Genomic DNA, 18,178 nt, shown 5'->3' on the forward strand with positions numbered 1-18,178 from the left:
GTCTCTTATATCTACTTGTCTAAGAGGCACATTCTTCACGAGTATCACTTTATGTCCCACAGTCCAGTCCAATCCCTGTTGAATGTTTACTATTTTCTATAAAGCAACTTTATAATTTTTGTTAGTGTGTAGCAGAAAGCTGCTTTGAGGTGCAACGAAAACCTATAATGTTATACAAATAGAGTTCCGCTTCTAGTTGCCGTCAGTCGATTCTGACTCAAGGTGACTCTGTATGTGTCAGAGTAGAACCATGCTCCATACAGTTTTCAATGACTGATTTTTCAAAAATGCATCTCCAGACCTTTCTTCCAAGGCGCCTCTGGTTGGACTTGAACCTCCAACTTTTTGGTTAACAGCCAGATGCATTAACTGTTTGCAGCACCCAGGGACTCCACAAATAGAGTAAACCCACCATAAAAAGAGACGTTGGCTGATGTGCCTGGAGCTTCAAGGACAGCAGAAGAGAGGAGCATTAAGGTTCTAAAAGCTTTAAGATGGCCTTGGAGGATTTAAGTCTATCTGCAAGACTTCTACTTTGTTTTCATTGAGGGGAATGGGCAAAGGGGTTTCTTATGGATTGAATTGTGTCCCCCCAAAATACGTGCTGTAAATCTGAACCTCTCTGCCAGTGGTTATAATCCCATTTGGGAATGGGTTGTCTTTGTTATATTAATGAGGCAGGATTACTGTAGGACGTATCTCGAGTGAATCTCTTTTGAGATATAAAAGAGCAAATTAAGCAAGCAAGCAAGCACAAATGGAGGGGAATATACATGTCATATGATCACCAAGGAACCTAGGAATAGAAGCTAAAAAGAGACAAGGACCTTCCTCCAGAGCAGGCAGAGAGAGAAAGCCTTCCCCTAGAACCAGTGCTCTAAATTCGGGCTTCTAGCATCCTAGACTGTGATAAAATACATTTCTGTTTGTTAAAGCCACCCACTTGTGATATTTCTGTTATAGCAGCACCAGATGACTAAGACAAGGTTGCTTCATGAACATTTATTCATAAAATAAATGTTATATATATTCACACATATATACATGTGTATGTAAATGTATGTATACACTTATACACATACACACAGAAATGTGGGTCTCAAGCAGAGGTGGGAATCTGTTTGACGAACCTCCTCCTCCTGTGAGACTGGATAATAATATAGCATATTTATCAGCTGCTGGGGGTCGCCATACACAGGGAAGAACTGTGGCTGCCGGAGGATGATGGCAGGGACTGGAGTGATTTCCCGGAGTGCACTGCGGGGGTAGGGTCCAGGGCCCGAGTGGAAGACCTAACCTTCTCTCGAGCTATAGAAATAGGCGGACATCGGTTCCATGGGTCCAGATGCAGAGATAAGTTAGAAGATGGTGGGAAGAGCATGTGAAATTTCCCTCCAGATTGCTTCTCTGCTCTCTGCGAAATGGGAAGCAGTTCTATCTGCTGGGAGTGAGGATGGAGGAGGCCCTGGAGGTTTGAGGAAAGAGGACAGGAGTGGAAGAGGAGAGAGCTAGGGGTTGCAGGATTGCTCCAGTTGTTGTCAAGTCACCTGTGATTTGTGGACCCCATGTGTGCAGAGTAGAACAGCTCCATAGAGTTTTCAGGGCTTTGACCTTTCAGAAGCAGATTGCCAGGCCTGTCTTCCAAGGCACCTCTGGGTGGGTTCGAACCGCCAACCTTTTGGCTGGTGGTCAAGTGCTTAACCATTGCACCACCAGGGCTCCTTTATTTGGGGGAAGTGGCTGGGAATTTAAAACACAAAATGAACATCCGGGCAGCTAAACACTGCTAAAGCAAAACACAACACTTTAAATTCCCCAGCCCTGGTTAAATCCAAATCTCCTGTCACTGGGATAGTTCAGTGAAGGTAGAGCGGGACAGGGGAGTGGAGAGTATATCTGTGGTAACAGAATACTGAACTCAGAGATGTTCACATCCTTATCCCAGGACCTGTGAATATGGAACCTTACACAGTAAAAAAGGACTTGTTGTTGTTGTTGTTCTGTGCCATCAGGTCGATTCCGACTCATAGCGACCCTACAGGACAGAGTAGAACTGCCCTGTAGGGTTTTCAAGGAGCAGCTGGTGGATTCCAACTGCCAGCCTTTTGGTTAGCAGTCATAGCTCTTAACCACTTTGCCACCAGGACTCCTAAAAAGGATTTAATAATGGGATTAAGTTAAAGATTTTGAGGTGGGGAGATTATCATGGCTTACCGGAGTGGATCTGAACTAATCACTTGGGTCCTTAAAGAGGCGAACTATTCCTGCTGTGGTCAGAGGGAGATATAATTATGCGCGAATGACAAGAGAGATGCCATGTTGCTGGCTTTGAAGGTGGAGAAAGGGGCCACGAGCCAAGGCAATGTGAGTGGCCTCTAGGGGCTGGAAAGGGCAGGGAAACTTTTCCCCTAGAGTCTTCAGAAGTAAGGAATTCCTTCCAACACCTTCATTTTAGCCTAGTGAGACCTATTTCAGTCTTGTGAGCTCCGGAACTGTAGGATAATAAATTTGTGTTATTTTAAGCCACAGAATTTGTGGAACAATAGAAAACTAATCAGTACCCAAGGAAGAGATTATAATCCTGGACCATGGAATCTAAGTTGGATAAAGAGACGCGTTAAGAAAAAATGGAAAAGACTTACATTTTCCTTGAGTAAGAAGAATCAATAATATAAAGATGTCAATTATGCCATTAAAATCTATAAATTCAATGTAATTCCAAAAAAAAGTATCAAAAGACTGTTTTTTCTAACCATTTAACTAAATTAATCTCAGCTTCACGTGGGAGAATAAATATGTGAGGATGGTGTTATTGTTGTTGGGTGCCGGCAAGTCAATTTTGACTCATACTAACCCCATGTGACAGAGTGGAACTGCCCCATTGGGTTTTCTTGGCTGTAGTCTTCATGGGAGCAGATTGCCAGGTCTTTTTCCTGCAGAGCCACTGGGTGAGTTTGATCTGCCAACCTTTCAGTTAGCAAATGAGTGCTTAACCATCATGCCATCAGGGAGAAATCTAGTAAAGAGGTCTAATATCATCCCTATCTGTTTATTAAATGTATCATAAAGCTAAAGGAATTAAAAGAATACTGTACTGCCTCAGGAATAGACAGGCAGATCAAAGGGAGAGAATAGAGTTCAATAATGAACTCAAATATACATCAGAATTTATTATATGATAAATATACTTTTCTTGTCAGGGGAGAAAAGATAGATTATTATAATATCTGAGACAACGGGATAACCATGGGGGGGGGCGGACTGCATTCTGACTTTATTTCTTTCATCAAAATAATTTGATATGTAGTACATTATTTGAAGATTAAATAAATAAAACTACAAATGCACCCAGTAAAAACATAGCTGGAGGGTTATGTATTTTTACAGTGGGGAAAACTTCCTTAGAAGACACGCTATCCAGAAAATATGAAGAGAAGTAACAGATTTCACTACATAAAACAATAGAATTTTCTGTGTGGCAAATAAATAAAAGTGAAAAGACAAATTAGCAGCATGCTTGACAAACAAAAGACTAACTTCTTTACTATTTAAAGCTTTACAAATAAGATATTAATATGAAAAAGAGAAACAATCAAATTAAAATACAGGCAAATTACAGACCACTTACAGGGAAAGAAATACAAATGGTTTATAAATATTGGAAAAGACACTCAGCCTCATATTCATTAAAGAAAAGTGAGCTAAAACAACAAGGAGATTTTTTTTTCCTCCCGTAAAGATTGTTGTTGTTACGTTATATGCCACCGAGTCGGTTCTGACTTATAGCTACCCCATGTACAACAGAATGACACATTGGTGGGTCCTGTGTCATTCTCATAATCGTTGCTATGTTTGAGCCCATTGTTGCAGCCACTGTGTCAATCCATCTTGTTGAGGGTCTTCCTCTCTTTTGCTGACCCTCTACTTTACCAAGCATGATGCCCTTCTCCAGGGACTGGTCCCTCCTGATAACATGTCCGAAGTACATGAGATGAATGAAGCCTCACCATCCTCGCTTCTAAGGAGCATTCTAGCTGTACTTCCTCCAAGACAGGTTCGTTTGTTCTTCTGGTAGTTCAGGATATATTCAATATGCTTTGCCAACAGCATAATTCAAAGGCATCATTTCTTCTTCAGTCTTCCTTTTTCATTGTCCAGCTTTCGCATGCATGTGAGGTGATTGAAAATACCATGGCTTGGATTGAGAAATTAAGCAAAACCTAATGGCCGGCATGAACTTCCATTTATACATCTCTTCATATATCCACAATTTATTCATTCATCCAAAACCCATCCACAGATTACTTTTTGTATATCAGATAGCGTGTTAGGCTCAATTAATATTATTTTGATAACAACAGTTTAGTACAAAGGGTTTAAGGCAGGGGTCAGAGAACTGGCCCATGGGCCAAATGGAGCTCAAGACCTGTTTTTATTGTTTTATTGGCACACAGCCACACACATTTGCTTACAAATTGTCTATGGCTGTTTTCGCTCTACAACAGCAGAATTGAGTAATAGTGACAGACCACATGTGTCCAAGTCTCAAATATTTACTATCTGTTCCTCTACAGGAAAAATTTGCTGACCCCTCATCTAAGGTAAGATAAAAGAAAGTGACTGATAGCCACCAGCAGCAGTATTGCAGGACAGGGTAGGCAATATGGCTTAACCTCATTATATTGTAAACAAGTTCTTAAAGTCGAATGGTTCCACAAGAGAGAAATGCAGATTCATGTTTTCTCTCCTGCTGGTTTTATTTCCCCTTGCTTCAGTTAATTTCTGATATCACAGTTGAGAAAGGCTTTGTTTCTGTATTTTGAAAACACTGAGTGAGGAATGGCTGATGGTTTAAGAAAAAGTGGACAAGAGTCCAATAAAAGTGTACCCTTAGGCCTCCAAATTGCTAATTATATTGTTTCCTTATAAAGTGGCCCCACACCGTCCTCCCTTAGGCAATGTAAAATCCAAGTAAACAACTCAGTGAAATTGAACAAATGATATTCTTGGTCAGCCAACTTTGCAGCTGTCTTCCTTTCGTGATTTAAATGTTGATTTAGAAAAAGAGTAACCTGGTGTGCAAGGCTGAGGTTTGTGTGTTTATCTAACAACCCTAGACGAAACTAGAACTGCCCCTTTGCTATGTTATCCTTGCTGGCAATGCCTAGTTGAAGAGGTGATGTGTTAGACCTGTTCATCAACATTTTTTGTGTAAGTAAAAATGATGTTGAAGCCTGGGGCAGAATCCATAAACTCCACTGTAAGTGGAAATGCAGAGAACAAGCAAACACCATCAAATAGGATGATCAAAGAATAATGTTAGGCCACTGGACTTAAAGGCCCTCAACAATGTCTGTATAGTGTGAGCTGTGGAGCTACTGATACCTTCTAAGTATCCACCATCACCTTTTCCAAGATCCTCCCATATAAGGAGTGATTTCCTGTGGGTACGGCTATGTCTTATTTGTCTTTGAATCTTCAGCACCAGGAACACTGACTGACACACCACTGTTCCTCGGCAGAAGTGAATGAATGAATGAATGAATGCATGCATGAATATTCTTTAAAATTAAGCCCCTTCTTTCATTCCTCACTGTCTCTAAAGAGCATCATCTTTTTCTCATTTTCCCCAATAATGATTTTGAAGCAACTTCATGCTTCCCTACTGTTTCATCCCATGCCCAGTCGGTTTCCAGCTTTGACTGATGGTCTCGTAGGGTTGATGTAATAGGTGGATGTCATAAAGTCATGATACAATGAATTAATGACGTGATGATTAAGTGAAGCGATAACCCTAATAAAACAAACAATCAAACAAAACAAGGAGCCCTGGTGGCACCTTCTAAGCTCCCAATAAAAGGTGTCCCTCACCATCATCTTCATCATGTCATTATCACCATATTGCTTTGTCTTGTGTCTGTCTCTTCTTTCATCTTGAGACTGCCCTCCACTGCATTATTATGTCTCACATGGACTGTAGCCCTAGACCCCACCTGCTTTCCCCCGTTCAGGGCTTCTCCCTCATTCTGCTTACCATGCTTAAGACCACCAGAGCAGTCTTCAACCACAGACGCTACTCAGTTGTTGGAAAAAAACAAATCTCCCCAGGCTCCCCATTGCCTACTGATCTATCAAAGCTATTTACAATACTATTTCATTTAAAAGAAGAAGTCCATTTTGTTTACAGCTTATTCTTAGAATGTACTGCAGACTTGAGCGTATTTGTCTTAGAGCAGTGGGCTTTAAACTTTTTGTCTGCAATCCACAGTGCGAAATACATTTTACATCTCAGCCCAGGAAACACATGAACCTAACAGTGCTTGTCTTTATCAGACATACACTTTGATATTCTCTATAATATTCTGACTCGATTTCATTTTCTAAAATATGCTCATCATGACCCACTAAATTTTCATGATCCGTGGCTTGAGTAGCACAGTCTTGGAAGGTAGATGGAATAGAGAACAGGCAAGAAGAAAACAATAAAAAATATCAGTATGGAAAACTTTTAGTTGTTCTTTGCTGTGGCTCTTAGGGCCTTGGTAAGATGGATGAAGCATTCAGTTTTTATGTTGCCATTGTGTGCCATCAAGTTGATTCTGACTTATAACGACCCCATGTGACAGAGTAGAACTGCCCTGTAGGGTTTCCTAGGCTGTAATCTTCATGGGAGCAGATTGCCAGGTCTTTTCTCTAGCATAGCTGCTAGTGGGTTCGAACCACACACCTTTTGGTTAGCAGGCAAGGGCTTAACCATTGCGCCTCCAGGGCTCCTTTCAGTTTCTACAAACCTGTTGCCATCGAGTCGATTCTGACTCATAGCGACCCTATAGTACAGAGTAGAACTGCCCCATAGGGTTTCCAAGGAGCGGCTGGTGGATTCCAACTGCTGACCTTTTGGTTAGCAGCGAAGCCTTTATCCACTGCACCACCGGGGCTCCTCAGTTACTATAAACCAAAACCAAACCAAACCTGTTGCCTTTGAGTTGATTCCAACTCATAGTTACCCTATAGGACAGAGTAGAACTGCCCCATAGGATTTCCAAGGAGTAGCTGGTGGATTTGAACTGCTGACCTTTTGATTAGCAGCTAAACTCTTAACTACTTCACCACCAGGGCTCCTGTGTTGTTGTTGTTAGGTGCCATCAAGTCGGTTCCAACTCATAGCGACCCTGTGCACTACAGAACGAAACACTGCCGGGCCCTGCGCCACTCACAATCGTTGTTATGATCTGAGCTGCCTGTTGTTGCAGTCACTGTGTCAATCCATCTCGTTGAGGGTCGTCCTCTTTTTCGCTGACCCTGTACTTTACCAAGCATGACGTCCTTCTCCAGGGACAGATCCCTCCTGACAACATGTCCAAAGTATGTGAGACATAGTCTCGCCGTGGGAATGCACCTAAGGCATGCAGTGCCTTCTGTCTCTAGAGTCCATCGCTGGGTGTGTCACTCACGGGCTTTCTGCACTGCTTACTGCTCTTTCATGACACCAAGCTGGGATCCATCCTAGAGGAGGTACGTAGGGCTTTATATTCTAGCTGCAATGGAGGGTACAATGATACGTCAAAAGTAGTCCATATCCTCAAGGAGTTCCTAGGCACAAATGCGTTCATTATGTTAAAAGGTGGAGCAGTAGATATGATCTGCCCAAATGACCTGTGGTGACCCTTCTAGATAGAGGCTGTCTCATCCACCTACTCAGATAAAAGCCAGGGATGAGAGAGAGGCTGCCCTGTGGGTTCTTCTGTGATCTTCTTCTTGGATGTTCTATCTCTTGAACCCCAGGGCCTTTTCCACGTCAAGTTCCCAAGTGCGCGCTGCCGTCTGATTCCAGGCTGGTGTCGAGCAGGCGGCCACGTAGTAGTGTGCTGTTCTCTAAGCCATAAACTCTGTGCTCAGTATTCCCAGTCGGCTCCCTTTATGTTCTCAGACAGTATAGTTTTCTCTCCAAAATCTTATCTCCACTGGTCACATTTACACATATGTATATAAGTTCGTTGAAGCAGCAACTACTATTGCACAAGGTTTTGGCATCTTGAACAAAACTTTTGTCACTGCAGTTTCTGAAGTATATTCTGGCACAGTTCAAAGATTTCAAAACTACACTGTTCTCTCTGTTGGGATCATGGCCCAAAAGTAAACTTGATAATTACAAAGAATGTCTCATCCTTGAAATATGAATAGGAACTTCTTCCATTTTTACTTTTCTCTTGGTTTCCCCATGAGCAAAATAAAGGCAAATAAGTATTAATTGAAATTAAATACTGAATTTTTTTAATCAACTTGGACGTTCTTGATAATTTACAGATTCTATTAGTGGTAAAGGAGCCCTGATGGCACAGTAGTTAAGCACTCAACTGCTAACGGAAAGGTCAGCGGTTCAAACCCACCAGCCGCTTTGCGAGAGAAAGATGGTGGCAGTCTGCTTCCTTAAAGATTACATCCTTGGAAACCCTATGGGGCAGTTCTACTGTGTCCTGTGTGTTCGCCTATGAGTCGGAATCCACTCAACGGCGACCGGTTTTTGGTTTATTAGTGGGTGATTACAAAATTTTTACAAATGGATAGCTGTGGAAGAGTTGTTTAAGAGGTCTTCACTCAAGACAGGAGTGGGCAAACTATGGCTCACAGGCCAAATCTGGCTCACTGCCTGCTTTTGTAAACAAAGTTTTATTAAAACACAGCCATGCCCATTCACTTCTGTATTACCTATGGCTGCTTTGATGCTAAAATGACAGAATTGAGTAGTTTTGACAGAGACTGTATAGCCCACATAGCCTTAAATAGTTACTATCTGGACCTTTACAGAAAAAGTTTGGCAACCTCTGATTACTGTATTTTTATGCAAATAACGCGTACCTTCTATGTTTGTTTGCCAACCACTCCCTCCCCCCAAGAGGTAGTTTCAGAAACGCAGCTATGCCAATTTTTTTTAACATGTTGCTGTAAAAAAAAATTAACATGGCATGCTTCTGAAAATACCTCTTGGCGGGAGGGAGTGGTTGGCAAACAAACATAGAAAGCACTCGTTATTTAAGTAAAAATACTGTAATATTAATTTGATATAGTAATTTATAATTATTATCCATGCAGTTGATCAACTATACTATCCTATCCATTTAAATTTTTTCAGTCTCTTCACATTATTTTGTCATAGTTGAGTGCTTTTCAATGATCAGATCTTTGTGACTCTCAGATGTTTTAGTATTTATATCATGTGATCAAATATCTTTTCCAAGTGGAAGAAGTTCCCGTGGTGACACTTAACAAGAAAGAAAAAATAATATTATTATTATGAGTTGCTTAAACCACTGATGTCACTGTTCAGTCTATAGGTATATAAGTTAGACATTAAATGAGTGACTTTAATAAGTCAATCTCCATTTTGCGTTATTAGATTTATTATTACTATCTGGTTTGATAACTAAGAAGTTAGCAATATTTACCTTTAAAGACTCTATTTACTTATTTGCAGAGCTACAGTTCTTTGCAATCTTATCCCTCTCCTTCTCTTACTCCCTTATCTTAGATCCCGCCCAACACGCATAAACTCAGAACTTCTAGTGACATCTTTTCTTAAGGATACCTGGCATCACATAACACAGCTGATGTAAACATAAGTAGAAAAACACATCCCACAACAGAGTTTTGGATTATCCACTGTTAAGATACTCTGGCTGCAAATGATGGAAACTTAATCAAAAGTGGATGAAATTTATTATCTTATTTTATAAGGAGCCCAGAGGTAGGTTAATTCCAAGGCTCATTAATTCATTGACTTTCCACCTTTCCTCTCTGCCATCCTTAGTGGGTCACCTTGTCTTTGGCTGGCTTCCCTCATCACAAAATGGCTGCAGCAGCCCTTGGTATATAGCAGCCGCTGGTCATACAGCGGCATTAAGAGGCAGAGAAGAGCAGTAACTTTTTAAGAACAGAGGATTGTCAGTACTGCCTCCCAGTAGACTTCTCCTTCTTTGTCACTCCCTAGAATTGCAATACCTGCCCACGCCCGAATCAATACTGGCAAGTGGAAAGAAATCACCAGGATTGGCTTGAACTAAGATTCCTTTCCTGAGGCTGGAGTGAGGACCCATCCCAGGGTATATGACAACAGGGAGGGTCCATACCCAACAAAATTGGTACTCTTGTGGCAAGAAAGAAGTTGGGGTGTTGGAGGGGATCAAAGGATAGACATGGATTTGAATCGGAAACTATTGGTGTACAGTACATAATAGCAATGTCATCTTCTGCCATTACAGGCAAGCAATAGGGAGGAAATGATCCCTATAGTCATTTGCTCTAGTGCTTAGCAGTGTGCTCTGTGTATACCTGCTGTCCAATAAATATCTGACAAATGAAATGAAATGGATTAAAAATCCAACCCCTAGGCCATTTATTTATATAACCACCAGTAAACCAGTTGCCTTAGAGTAGATTCTGACTCATGGTGACCCCACATGTGACGGAGTAAAACTGTGCTTCATAGAGTTTTCAACAACTGAGTTTTTGAAAGTCAATCACCAGGCCTTTCTTTTGCGGCACCTCTGGGTGGGTTTGAACTGCCAGCCTTTTGGTTAGTAGTAGAGCACTTAAACATTTGCATCACCCAGGGACTCCATTTATTTATGTAGTGTTTCTGCATCATATAGAATTGCTTCAGATGGCTCAAAGAATAATCAAAACCAGAACGTTCAAGATGAAAGGATGAGGAGCCAATTAGCGCTTCATCTAGTTGGGTCACGTGTCCAGTTACTATATCTGAGAGAGACATTTTCTGTGTGAAGAGCTCTCAGAAATGTTGAGGACTCCCCAAGGCTTAAAGTGTGTGGTTGAAGGCTATCTGATTCCCTTCTTAGCTGTTCATTATAATGCAGTATCTATCAAGAGAAAGCTAGGTAGAATTAGTCCCTTACACGGGTCAAAAATTATCACACTGTGTTACATGGGTCAAAAATCATCACACTCTGTGTAGACACCATGGTCTGACTCTCCCTTTTCAACTTGACCTACAAGCTTTGGCTTTAAAATAGGTCATGATGAAACTTCCATGATTTGGGGTTTAGTTTTCTTGAGTTAACAGTCTAGGGTATTTCTTTGGGATAAGTGATTTTGATCTTTTTCTTCTCCTACCTGCTTTCTTTCCTTTACCATCCAGGAAAGAAACATAACTTAAGGAAATGACTTGCCAAAAGCCATTTTTCTTGCTCTGATATTTGGAAACTTCTGTGTGCAGATACAACACCAAGACTAAGTCGAAAGTATTGTTTTCCGTTCAAGGGATGTGTGGTATGAGATACAAATTTGGGAGCCTGGAAGGACAGACCAGCTCCTGACTTAGGAAAAGGCAGCAGCAGGACTGCTCTTTGGGAACGTATGCTTATAACTTTTCTCAGTTTGTTCTCATAGCACTTGAATATGGAAAAAATGACAGCAAGTAAGATCCTTCTTGGGCATAATTTGATCATGACCAGCTGTTAGAGCAAGCAGTGATTACAAAGAACCCCTGGTTAAGGAAAAATCATAGTTGAGCTTTTAAACCCCCGGCATCCAGACCATGAGATCAACTTCCCTTCCTCACTCTTCAACAGAACAAGGAGCCACAGTAACCAAATCAAATATCTTAATGATTTTCTGCAATAGAAAAACACGGGCTTTACGGCTCAAGAATCAACAAGAGTTTCTTTTTCCTCTTGAGGATGATGGAGAAGTCATCCTAGAACTAATTACCTTGCCAAAATCATTTACACAAAACAGAATAGGTTTCTTAATGTTTAATTCAGCTGGAAGCATGGTGATTTCCCTGAGTTGAGTATCTTTAGAGCAGTGACGGACTCACAGAGTCTTCTTCTCTTTGACTGCAGCTTTGATAATTCACCACCGCTTTTAGTGCATTTCACAAGTACTTTTGGGAGCCTCTGCCCTAAAGAGAGCCATCACTATTACTTGATAACATAAAACATTTCCCCCAGGGAAACGTAGACACGTTAGGAACACATATTGGAAAACCTTAGCCCACAAGGTGCTAGCGACCCCTATAGGACAGAGTAGAACTGCCCCCATAGGGTTTCCAAGGAGTGGCTGGTGGATTCAAACTGCCAACCTTTTGGTTAGCAGCAGAGCTCTTAGCCACTGCGCCACCAGGGCTCCCGTCAGGATAAAGAGCCTGTGTTTACTTCGTTGGGATTCACAACAAGAAAAAATGAGCCAATCACCCTGCTTCTCCCTGCCTTGCAATCTTTCAATCAATGATGTAAAATGAGCTCCAAAGGTGAGTCAATGGTAGGGCCAGTTTGGGCTTGAATGCATCGTTTTCTACTTTTCCCATGTAGGTTATTTTCTTCTAGAATTCTTACTTGCCACTCTCTTGGACTCTGGTTCCCATTAAAGAAACTAACAATCCTCCCCTGAATTTGCAATTTTCTCATCTTTTTGCACCAGTAGAATTCTTGCTGGGTAAAGGATTGGACTACAAGGAATAAAACATAAGGAGGCTTAGGATAATCAGCAGACTAACTGGTCACTATATGATTTAGTGGCCAAAATGCAAAGGCCCCTGAGAAGGGTAACCAATTAACTGCCCTTCATCCTTTAAGCTTGAACTCAAACATTAGCCTTCACAAGCAGAGTTAGGGACAGCCTTCTCTCTTCTATCCTGCTGTTGCTAGGTGCCGTCAAGTCGGTCCCGACTCATAGCAACCCCATGTACAACAGAACAAAACACTGCCCAATCCTACACCATCCTCACAATCATTGCTATGCTTGAACCCATTGTTGCAGCCACTGTGGCAGTCCACGTCGTTGAAGGTCTTCCTCTTTTTCACTGACCCTCTGCTTTACCAAGCATGATGTCCTTCTCCAGGGACAGGTCCCTCCTGATAACATGTCCAATGTAAGCAAGATGAAGTCTCACCATCCTCGCTTCTAAGGAGCATTCTGGCTGTACTTCCTCCAAGACAGATCTCTGTCCTACCGTCCAGTAAATGCCTCCACTGAAGTAAGTCTTGATTTTGCTTTAATTAGGTTTTGCACATCTGTCTCTAACACTCAACTATGAGTTCCTCAAAGGCAGGGATAGTGTCCATTCATCTGGGTCCCTAGCACCTAGCCCAGAGTATCACCTAGCGTGTGTGTTTAATCAGTGTTGGTGGACGGATGGATGAGTCCACGTTCTAGGGGGAAGATGATATTTAAACAGATAACTATTATATAGGAAATAATATTCCCAAGCCAGGGAGATCCATCATGGTTTATGACATCACATCCCTGGATAGAGCATACTTGCTTTAGAATAGAGAAGAGCTCCCTGCTTCAGCTCCCCTCCAAAATCTGTGGGATCCATTGCAGTTCAACCCTTAGTCCAGAGCATTGCACTAGTCCCATTTGTTTCCCTGTCCTGGGCTTGCTGGACACTTTCCCTGCCGAGTGGCCATTTTCCTGGGTAGCACCTGCCTCCCTTCTCTCAGGGCTCCTCTCCCTCCCATTTCTTGGCATGGACTTTGGGTATGAAGAAGGCAGCTCAAAGCAGCAGAGACAGTTTTGAATTAATTCCCCTCATGGTGGTGGTAGCACTCAGTGGCTCCAAGGTCCTGCTCAACTTTTGCTGGGGTATGATTTTGACTGGGGTTTTGGTGGTCCAGCTCCTCTCAGTCCCTGTCTGTCTTCTAAGGTTCTCTAGTTTCTCTCACTTTTGCAAGCTCCCCAATATCCTTCCAATAAATGATTTTTTCTGCTTAAGTTATCCAGACTTGGTCTTTATTGTTTCCCTCCAAGAACCTTGCTTAGTACAGAAATCTATTTTTCCAGCTCTCAGGCCTATCTTGATAAAACAAATTATTTTTAATAAAATGTAAAATATATTTAAAAATGTGAATTATGTGAGGTTATACAATCTATAGGAGTCCAAATAAATGCCATTTTTTCCCTCTGGACTTAGTAACCATATAAGATAAAGTGTCCATTTTCCTAGCTAAAGGAAGTTAAAAGTCAGAAAATCAAAGAAATCTCTAGAGCTCATCACTCATTTTCTCAAAAAACACTTATCAAGTGCTTACTGAGTGCCCAGTCCTGCTAGGAATTCACAGGGCACCTTTGGGTACAGTGGAAAATGGCACTTCCTCCAAGGAGGCCAATTACAATCAGATGTCCCTTTTCTCACGTGCTTGACAACTGTGTTTCTGGCTTTTGCTACAATACATTTGGTGTTTGGGAGAAAGGGCTTTTTTTTTTTTTTTTTTAATTATTTAAAGGGAAGACTGTTTTCCTGGAATAATTTTAGATTTACAGAAAAATTGCCAAGATAATACAAAGTTCCCTTATGTCCCTCACCTGTCGTTGTTGGGTGCCATCAAGTCAATTCAGACTCATAGCGAGCGACCCCATGTGACAGGGTAGAACTGTCCCATAGGGTTTTCTAGGCTGTAATCTTTACGAGCCCTAGTGGTGCAATGTTTAAAGCCCTCGGCTGCTAACAGAAAGGTTGTGTTTCGAACCCACCAGAGCTGCTCTCCAGGAGAAAGATGTGGCATTCTGCTTCTGTGAAGATTACAGAATTGGAAACCCTATGGGGCAGTTCTCCTATAAGGTCACTGTGAGTCACAACCGACTAGATGGCAGCAGGGTTTTTTAATCTTTACAGAAGCAAATCACCAGGACTTTTCTCCCACAGAGCCACTGGGTGGGTTTGAACTGCCAATCTTTCAGTTAGCATATGAGCACTTAACTATTGCGCCACCAGGGCTCCTTGCCCCTTACCTAGTTTCCCCTAATGTTAACATCTTATATAACCATGGTACATTTGTCACATCTAAGAAGCAAATACTGGTACATTGCTATCAACTAAACTCCAGACTTTATTCAGGTTTCACCAGTTTGCCCATTAATGTCCTTTCTCTGTTCCAGGATCCCATCCAGGATACCACATTGCATTTAGCTGTGAATCTTTTCCTTTTTTTTTTTTAACAACAAACATTGATTACTGCACACAGTTTCTGGGACTACATTGGCTAGATGGCTCTGGCTTAGGGTCTCTCATGCGGTTGCAGTCAGGCTGTCGGGTGAGGCTGCACTCATCTGAAGGCTTGATTGGGGCTGGAGGATCAGTTTCCAAACTAACTCATGTGGCTGTTGGCTGGAGGCTTCAGTTCCTCACTACGTAGCCTTCTCCATAAAGTTGCTCATGACATGGTTTCTCCCAGAATGAGTGCCCACAAGACACAGAGAGAGAGATTAAGAGAGAAAGAGAAAGATAGAGCAAGATGGAAGTCACAATGAACGGTGCTTTGCTGAGGCAGCTCATTCCATTGCTAAACAGTTCCATTTGCTGGGAAACCTGTTTTCCTATAATTTCCTCCAGAATCCTTCCTTATTCTGACCCATGGAGGGCTGGCCAGTAAGTCTCTTTATCCACCATGTTTAGTCCTCTAAACCCGTTGCTGTCGAGTCGATTCTGACTCCTAGAGACCCTATAGGACAGAGTAGAACTGCCCCATAGGGTTTCCAAGGAGTGGCTGGTGGATTCCAACTGCTGACCTTTTTTTGGTTAGCAGCCGAATGCTTAACCACTGCACCACCAGGGCTCCGTTTAGTCCTCTAAATAATAGTAAAGAACCATGGTGTCTTTCACACAACCATTCACCATCAGACACTGTTCCAGACATCATCTTGACCATTTGAAAGGAGAAAAAAACACTTTATACGAAGAATTGAAGGCTATTTGCTCAAGGAACTTGCTTTATCTCCCACCTGTAGTCCCACCTGTAGTTAATGCACTTGGCTGCTAACTGAAAGGTTGGTGGTTTGAGTCCACCCAGAAGTACCTCAGAAGAAAGGCCTGGCAGTTTACTTCCAGAAAATCAGCCATCGAAAACCGTATGGAGCACAGTTCTACTCTAACACACACGGGTTCACCATGAGTCGGAATTGACTGGATGGCAACTGGTTTTCTTTGGTAGTCTTAGGAAGTTGGTAGAAAGATAACTACGGGCAGACTCACGTGTCCTTACAAAATGAAGGAAATGATATCGGGTCAAAAGTTCAACCTGACATATAAGGCTCAACAGTTTGTAACCATTTTATATTGTTGTAGTTAAAGCAGAAACTGAGGTTGGTAAAGATGGAGCATTGCGACAAGTGGGGAAATATGAATGCTTTTGTCATTTGGGCTTCGCAGGGCTTGAACTCATAGCTGCTCTCTAGGTGGACTCGTACATACAGCAGTGGTTCTCAAGGGGGTGATTTTGCCCCCTGGGGAACATTTGACAGAGACTGGAGATGTTTGGGGGGATAGGGGGAGGTGCTGCTGGCATCTAGCCAGTGAGGGCCACGGATGCTGCTAAATGTCCTGCAGTGCACAGGGCAGCCCCCAGAACAAAGAATCATCCTGCCCCAGATGACAATAGTGCCCTGGTTGAGAAACCCTGGCATAAATTATATGTGGTTTCTAAAGGGCCATTTCCCACTCTGTCACCCAAGTGTCTCTTCATATCACTCTGCCCTCACTTTTTAACTGAGTTCCCTCATTGCCTATGAATTCCTTTGGTTTGCTTTCTCTGAGAGTCTGTTTTTCTGGTTCAAGTAAATAGTGAGGCGGCTGTGGTTGGGAAAGGCAGGGGAGGTGGTGCCAGAAAGCATTCCTCCAAACTGTTCTCAGCAGGTTTTTTTATTTTTTATTTTTTAAAGCTTTGAAATAATCAGGAACCTTCCTTTTAGGCTAGGATGCGGTTGCAAATTCCAAGGCCTGCCAGATAACATGAATGGGTGCAGCAGCCCAGGTTTAGGGCTCTGCGGGGCCCTGTGGTGAATGTGAGGAGCATGGGACCCAGTGAAATTGGCAAGATTTTGCACTGGGGCTCAGATTTGTTGAATCACTTTGAGGGCTAAACACCCGAACAGCAGGGGGCTGGATCTGGCCGTTTTGCATTCGCTGTGCTAGTTCTTAGCCTGCGGGTGTAGCAGCACCAGCAGAGGGCCTTATCCACAGCACGCATTGAGTAACTCGTTTTCATTTTGTATTTCAAATCTCAGTGCAGGCGATTTGTTTGCCTTTCAAGGAATGTAAATGAGGCAGTAGTGGTTCCGTGCTAGAGTTCTTGCCTTCCATGAGGGAGACCCGGCTTCGATTCCCAGCCAATGCACCGCACGCAGTCAGCACGCATTTGTCAGTGGAGGCTCGCGTGTTGCCTGGCTACTGACTTTGGATAAATCATCCAGTGAAAACTCTATGGATCACAGTGGTCCAACCCACAACCGATCATGCGGATGGCGTAGGACCAGGCAGGTTGTTGGGCCCTGCCCCAGGGATCCTGATTCAGCAGATCTGGAGTGGGGTCCAAGAATTTGCACTTCTAACCAGTTCCCAGGAGCCCTGGTGGCGCAGTGGTTAAAACTCGGCTGCTAACCAAAAGGTCAGCAGTTCAAAGCCACCAGCCACTCCTTGGAAACCCTGTGGGACAGTTCTACTCTGTCCTGTAGTGTCGCCATGAGTCAGAATCGACTCGATGGCAACAGGGTTTTAATAAGTTCCCAGGTGATGCTGATGCTACTGGTCTGGGAGCCTCGCTTTGAGAACTGCTGCCTTAAAAAGACTCTTGGACATGCATATAAGGAGGCATGAACAAAATGATCCATAAACGTTGTACCTAATAGGCCCAAGCTAGAAACCCCTGGAGGGTGCAAATGGTTAACTTACTCGGCTGCTAACCAAAAGGTTGGTGGTTCGAGTCCACCCAGAGGCAAGTCAGAAGAAAGGCCTGGCAATCTCCTTCTGAAAAATCAACCATTGAAAAGGCTGTGGATCACAGTTCTACACTGACACACACGGGGTTACCAAGAGCCAGGATTGACTCGACAGCCACTGGCTGGCTGGTTGGATGGCCATACAAGAACAGAGTGTATGGCAATCAAAATGAATAAGCTCCAGTCCCTGTCTTTACAGGATGAATCTCACAAAGTGTTGGTGAACAAAATCAACAAGGCAAAGAAAGAAGGCCTGCAATGTGATTCCATCTATACAAATTCAAACACAGAGAAAATGAAGCTATCGCCTTTGTAAACCCACTCATAGATACTAAAACCATAAAGAAAAAGAAGAATTGGAACAGCAATTTCCTGGGATGGAGCGAGGGCGGAGAATGGGATGCGAGGGACACAGGGGCTCCTCGGGTACCAGCAGTAGTTGATA

At 42.7% G+C, this 18,178-nt stretch overlaps 1 protein-coding gene across 1 annotated transcript in view; it reads left to right on the plus strand.

Moving 5' to 3' along the window:
• Window positions 1-18,178, plus strand: part of ARHGAP6 (Rho GTPase activating protein 6) — an 87,782-nt gene that overhangs the window by 896 nt on the left and 68,708 nt on the right. The window lies entirely within an intron of this gene.

The sequence above is a fragment of the Trichechus manatus genome, unplaced genomic scaffold (assembly GCF_000243295.1).
Source record: "Trichechus manatus latirostris isolate Lorelei unplaced genomic scaffold, TriManLat1.0 scaffold00162, whole genome shotgun sequence".
Lineage (NCBI taxonomy): Eukaryota > Metazoa > Chordata > Mammalia > Sirenia > Trichechidae > Trichechus > Trichechus manatus.